Source organism: Leptonotus elevatus, chromosome 1 (genome assembly GCF_054856555.1).
Source record: "Leptonotus elevatus isolate MCC_2025b chromosome 1, RoL_Lele_1.0, whole genome shotgun sequence".
Classification (NCBI taxonomy): domain Eukaryota; kingdom Metazoa; phylum Chordata; class Actinopteri; order Syngnathiformes; family Syngnathidae; genus Leptonotus; species Leptonotus elevatus.
The window spans coordinates 26,783,079-26,789,912 of NC_141239.1; positions in this window are offsets into that span (position 1 = coordinate 26,783,079).

The window sequence follows — 6,834 nt, forward strand, 5'->3', positions numbered from 1 at the left end:
CTCGGTCATCCGGGAGGGACTCAGGGTTGAGCCGTTACTCCTCCACGTTGAGAGGAGCCAGTTGAGGTGGCTCTGACATCTGGTTCGGATGCCTCCTGGACGTCTCCCTGGAGAGGTGTTCGGGCCATTTCCCAATGGCGGGGGTCCTCGGGGACGACCCAGACACGCTGGAGAGACTAAGTCTCTCGGCTGGCCTTGGAGCGCCTTGGGAAGTCTGGGTTTCCCTCCTAAAGCTGCTGCCCCCACGACCCGACCCCGGATTAGCGGTAGTAGATGGATGGATGGATGGATGGATGGATGGATGGACATTATCCCACATGTTTTTGAACTTTTTTATTGCTCGGATCTAATGGAACCAAGGTCAAACTTTTCGGCCATAATTACAATAGGTATGTTTGTCACAAATACAACACTGCTCATCACCAAAAGAACGCTGCACTTAAAATGAATAATGGCGGTAGCAGTGTCATGCTTTGGGGCTGTTTTGCTTCAGCTTAAGGATTTAGGGGGTCTAAACAATGCGGGCAGAATTGTTAACATTTCCATATAGCAGTTAGCGTCAGCGCAAAATGTTCAGGCTTCTACTAAGTCTGAAGAAGCCTACTATAACAACTCAGATGTGATGTGATTGGTTAATTCTGGTATGAGAGGGTGTGCACACTTTTGCAACCACATTATTTCAGTTCATTTTTTTCACCTACTCCAAACAATTTTTTTTATTGAGTTTTACAGGTTATAGCTGAAAAAGGTTTGAAATGATCTTGGCTTAAAAAAAGTGGGAAAATGTGCTATAGTGCCTTTGATTGGATGCCAACCGAATTCCTGTAAAAAAAAGTCAGTGTGGTGTTTAATTTTGACCAAAAGCTGTCAAAATTAAATGAAAAGAGGTGTTAAAATGCTCATCTAGACATGGGTGGGTGGTCTGCTTTGAAATCCAAAATGAACAACGTACGGTGGGTCGTCAGCCCCCACCCTGTACGCTCTTAATTACGACGCCATGCTGAGATAAAAAGAAATGGAGAGAACAAAATGAGAGAGCGCTTGCACATCACTGGGACGGGCTGATAACTTTTAATTCCACACAGACATACACAGATCTTGAATGCCAAATATTACAGCCTAAATTGTACCCTCTTCCAGGAAGCCAGTGTTACATAAGCAGTCAGCCAGGTAAGCCATCTGATCAGCATCAACTTGGCAAATTGATATGCAGCAACAGAAATACAGGAATATTTCAATTTGCAGGTGGTGACGGTCCTTTGATGGCTAAAACAACTCTGTTCTGCATGTTCAAAACAAATTAGTCCAATCAGTTAATCAGTAAACTTTTGGTACTGGCTGTCCAGGTGCTTTCATGTGTATGTTTTTTTTGTTTTTTGTTTTTAAACAACACAGGTTAGGTAAGTAAATCATGTGCAGAGCCACTGACTTCACACTTCGCTTCCTCTTGTTTTTGTTTACATCTGGACGACGTAACGAGCGCCCAATCCTGACTCAGCATGATGCATCAACCCTCACTGACTGGCACGAACATGCCTACTGTTTTCTTAATAAGGCATACATGAAAATATACATAATGAGCCGGTATCATGCACAGACATGCAGTAGGGGTCAAGCCAGAAGCCTGATGCTGCCTTCATGCTGATGATCATCATGTTTTCCCCTGGAGCCAAACTTAAAGTTGAAAACCACATTTGAATACAAGCTGCTATTATGACCGCTCGCCACTGATATATATATATATATAATCATAATAACAAGCCCTTCAATAAAATCATTGCGGAAAGCTGGAAAAATTTAGAGAGCTCTGTATTGTTCATTCATAATCTTACTGATTCAACATGTCATCATCATTGCTCTCTCTCTCTCTCTCTCTCTCTCTCTCTCTCTCTCTCTCTCTCTCTCTCTCTTGTGTGTGTGTGCGTGAGTGTGTGTGTGCATATGTGCGTGCGTGTGAGTTTGTACTCATTAATTTCCCTGAAACATATAAAAATCCCATAACCTTCACCTAAACCGAAGACTTCAGAATCCCACTAGAGTCATGAAGTTGTCAGGAGACCCGAGGAAGGATCAAAGAAAAGAAAGAAAAGTGAAATCCAGCACCGACCAGAAACCACCTACTACACACAGGGTTACAAACCAGAATCTTTCACCAACCCCAGAAACATCTAAATTTCAACAAATTAGGGAGACCTCAAGAGACCAAAAGAAAGACTAAAGAAAGGAAGGAAGGATAGATGAAGCAGAGTGAGATCCACAGACATCAGCCTCCACCGATTCAGCGACGAGAGGAAGAAACAGATTGTGTTTGAATTTCGGTAGATGCTAGTGTGGTAGATCTGGCATGCATGAAAACCTCCACCGAAGGGAGCCGTCGACCCCGGCCAGGACGGGGCAAACACAAACCCCCAGGCCCCCCCAGGCCATGGCAGCGACAGAGCACAACCCCCGGGCCCTACAGGGGCCACCGGCCGGAGAGCAAACCCAGGAGCCCGGAGCGCCTCCCACCCCAACACGGCCCGCGCCCCAAGCCCAACGCAGCAAAACGGGGCACGGCAGGCCCACTCTCTCAGCGGCTGTCCAGGTAATTAGTCTAGAGACAGAAGAGCTGATGTCCTGCTGTTCACAGCCAGACTCTTCACCTTTGTACCTTGATGATAGAAGACTCCCTGTAAAGCTATATTGCCTCCAACTTATCTAATAGTCTTTTCCTGGCACAAACAGGAGCTTAGTAAATGTCGGTACAGAAATTATTGAATATTGTTGCTGTCAAGCGGAATCCTTGCCTTGGTTTGAACTATAATAACGTTTTGAAATTTTTTTTAAAAATCAACAGGTCTATCTATCTATCTATTTATCTAGTATTCACTGGAACTTACTCGGAGCGAAAGTTTGAGCTAAGAGTCCAGCGGCATGCTACGCGTTGTAGCTTCTTGCTAGCTAGCCCGCTAGCCTACAACCATAATGTGAGTTACACCGTCCAAACAAATCTGCCTCCCACCAATTCACTATTTAAACATCATACACAACATATAAACGGCTAAACTTGCGACAGGGATAAAAGTTAATTTTGCAGTTGATGTCACGCATCGTCATCCTCATTGGATGACTCTATCCATCTATCTATCTATCTATCTATCTATCTATCTATCTATCTATCTATCTATCTATCTATCTATCTATCTATCTATCTATCTATCTATCTATCTATCTATCTATCTATCTATCTATCTATCTATCTATCTATCTATCTATCTATCTATCTATCTATCTATCTTAAGTTTTTTTGAGGCAGTTGTACAGGTTTCTATTGAAATGTCAATGTGCAGTCATCTGTTCAATTTAATTCAATTCATCAATGCTAAGTGGTAGCGTGGATCAGTAGTAGAGTGCTTGTCTCTTGCTGCAGGTTGTGGGTTCGATCCCCAGCCCTTGTGACTGCGTCCCAAGTGTCCTTGACCAAGATAAAGAACCCCCAGTTCCTGATTTTATGTCATCAGTAGGTGAATGATAATGTAAAATTGAAGAAAAGGAACAAGTGACAAAATGGAGTCGTTAAAAATATGTTGGTTCAACTTACTTAAGCTTGTAGAATACAAAACAAATCATGTTCTCTTTACTAAAGCATTACGTTTTCCTAACTAGAGGAGTTTTGTTGCATTTACGCAATGGCTAAGTTGGAATAACTTAAAAACCTATAAATTGCTACCTCAATTTATTAAGTTGGTCCAGCACTATGTTTTACAGTATATAATTAAATGGAGTAGTATCACACAATGAAAATTAAGTTGGTTCAACTTATTTAAGATTGTAGCGTGCAAAATTTTTTTTTTGTACTTAAGTAATCTTGTGGCATATACACAATGGCAGCTGAGTTGAAATAACTTTATTGGAAATTATTACCTCCATTTTTCAAATTGAGTCTACTTTTTAGAGTGTACTCAAACTTTACTATTTTCACTTATTATTGTCTAAATAACATTCTGACTATCAATGTTGAGGCGACATAATGTCACATGGCTCCCTTGGGATAGGAAGTGATGCAGCTGAAGTGAACTAGAGAGTCAATTTAGATTTTTTTTCTTCTCAAGCTATTTTTAACACTGTAAATTGGTTATTGAATGTGTCAAAATAGCAAGCAGTTGCATTGATTTGGGGGAAAAATATGAGTGACGATATTTTGATGTGTGGTTTTTAAGCGATAATTAACAATACAGTTATCTATAAAATTGCATGAAAAGTTAGCTACAGTATAAGAATAATGACTGTACATCCAAATGTAAGCATGACCAAAATACTTTACATAGCATTTCTAACAATCTTGGCACTTGAATATTGCACTAGATCCCAGTCTTGGGGGCAAATATTTAATAATATTGAAGGTTTGCAGCACTTTTACCAGACAACAGGTGCCAGAAAAATGGACTACATTGCTGGATTCATTCTAAATGGCCGTAAAACAATCCAATTATGAATAGCGGGCACTAGAAAACATCTGAAAAGTTTTGCTATGTGTGGGAGGGCATTTTTGCCAAATTTTCAAGGCTTTTTCGGGTATGTAATGTCGGTTTCCTGAATCATTCTGAAGGGCACTAAAATCTTCCAAAACTGAAACAGGGGTATTCTGAGTACCCACAAATGACATCAAGTCCTAGTCTGCAGCATCAACAAAAACCTTAGTTGTGATGTTTCTGTTCATTTTAAAAGCAACGGTGCTGATGTCTAACTTGGGGTCGCGATGTTGATCGAGATGAAGAATATGTTGTTCCAGATTTGATTACAAACCATGCTTTTTGTACAGGCAAATTTCAGTATATAATTTGAAATACCACAACAAGCACAAACACATACCGTCTGGGTGAATTACGCTGAAAGTTAAATACTGTGGAAGTAATGGAGGGCATGAAAGGATGCCATCCTAACTTCCATGCCTTTGGGGAGTTATTTACTTCTCTCAGTGTACTAGTGAATGGAAGGTTAAACACATCAGCGAAGGAACACATTTACTGTATAAAGGGATTATTGGTAAGGAGGATACAGATGTACAAATGAAAGGGAGACACACGATCCATGTATCCGGTTGGAGGGACCAAAGTAGCAATTTCCCTTATGTTCCTTTTTCTAAAAATAGCTTTTTCCGCAGTTCTTTTGCCATGTGACAAAACAACAAAAGGTCCTCTGATTTGCCACGGTGATGACCATTAAACCCGGTGTGACCCACACTACGCATTAGAGAACAGATTGGGTCAATACGCTAAACCTGTTAGTGTGGCCACTGGATGACACTAATTATGTATAAATGTTTCAAGGCACTGTACATTAGTAGCTGAGAGTCCACCTGGCGGGAAATGTTGCTGTCGAGGTGAACAGGTGCGCACGTAAGCGAAATACACAATGCACATGAATGCATGAATGGAAGACCTCATGCAAAAGCAAAACGGCATGCACTCTCTTACCCAAGCTCTCACTTGAACCCGTGAGCCATCCCGGTTCACTCATGCGTCATGGCAGCTGCTGGTTAAACTGGCCTTCCTGGTATCCTGAGTCGACCAATCAGGTTTATGGAGCTCGGTAGTGATCAACAACCTCCCGCACATGAATAACTCAGTGAACTTGCTTATTTTCTTACCTCAGGGAACAGGAATAGTGAAAACCTGATGGGAAAAACACAATGCTGATTATGCAAAGTGTGCTTGCAGGGAATACCTCATACATTTTGCTGCCAAACCTGTAGACACAAGAACCCCTTCCACACTTGCTCAGTCAGCTCGACTCTCATGAGGCTGAACAGGAGGGATACAAAACCAATGAATGGATATCTAACCAGAGGTACACTCTAAAAAGACAATTGTTGAACCAACTTAAGATTAAGCAGAGAATTGTTGACCAATTTAATAAAGTGGTAACATACGATTGAATTAAGTTAATCCAAAGTGAATGTATAACATTTAACTCATTCAAACCCCAAAACGAATAAATACGTTTGTTTTAATACTTTGTCCTTCACTCCCAAACATTTATTTATACGTTTAAAAAAAAGACGTTTTTAATCCTAGAACATACAGAAGGCTTTGATGCAGCTTCTGACCTGAAGAGGTCACTTAAAGCAATGGTAGTTTACCCCCCCCCCCAAAAGGCCAGAAGGTGGCAGCAGAGCATAAGAGATCAACCAGAGCCATGTTGCAAAAAGCAAAGCCCCCCCAGTGTTTTAAACATATTTGTCAATAATGATGAAACTTATTGACAAATAAGCTATATTCTAATGCTAATTGCTACAAAACGGACACAGATACAAATATACTTTTTTTTTCTTATGAAACAAGAGACTCTAATCTTTCTTTTAGTACGTTTCACATTTTTATTTTATGCAAAATCTGTCAAAATCCAGTAAAACAGCCGGGAGCAAAGGGGGTTGCTTCAGTGAAGGGAATGAGTTAATGAATTCAGAATGAATTAAATTTAATATATTAATTTAATTAACTGAAGTTAATCCAGAGTGAAAATTCCTTCTGGATTAATTTAATCCAAAGTGAAGCAACTTTACTACTACATCTGGAAACTAACTGGCCAATCTAGTTGAAAACCTCCTCTGTTTACCACTGGAGCAGATATTTGTGTAGATTGATTTAAATAATTAACCTAATTAACTTAAATTAATCCAGAGTTAATATATTAAATTTAATTAAAGGATCTGCGATTGGCTGGCAACCAGTTCAGGGTGTATCCCGCCTACAGCCCGAAGCCATCTGGGACAGGCTCCAGCGCCCCCCCCCCCCCCCCCCCCCGCGACCCTTGTGAGGACAAGTGGTTAAGAAAATGGATGAATGGATAATT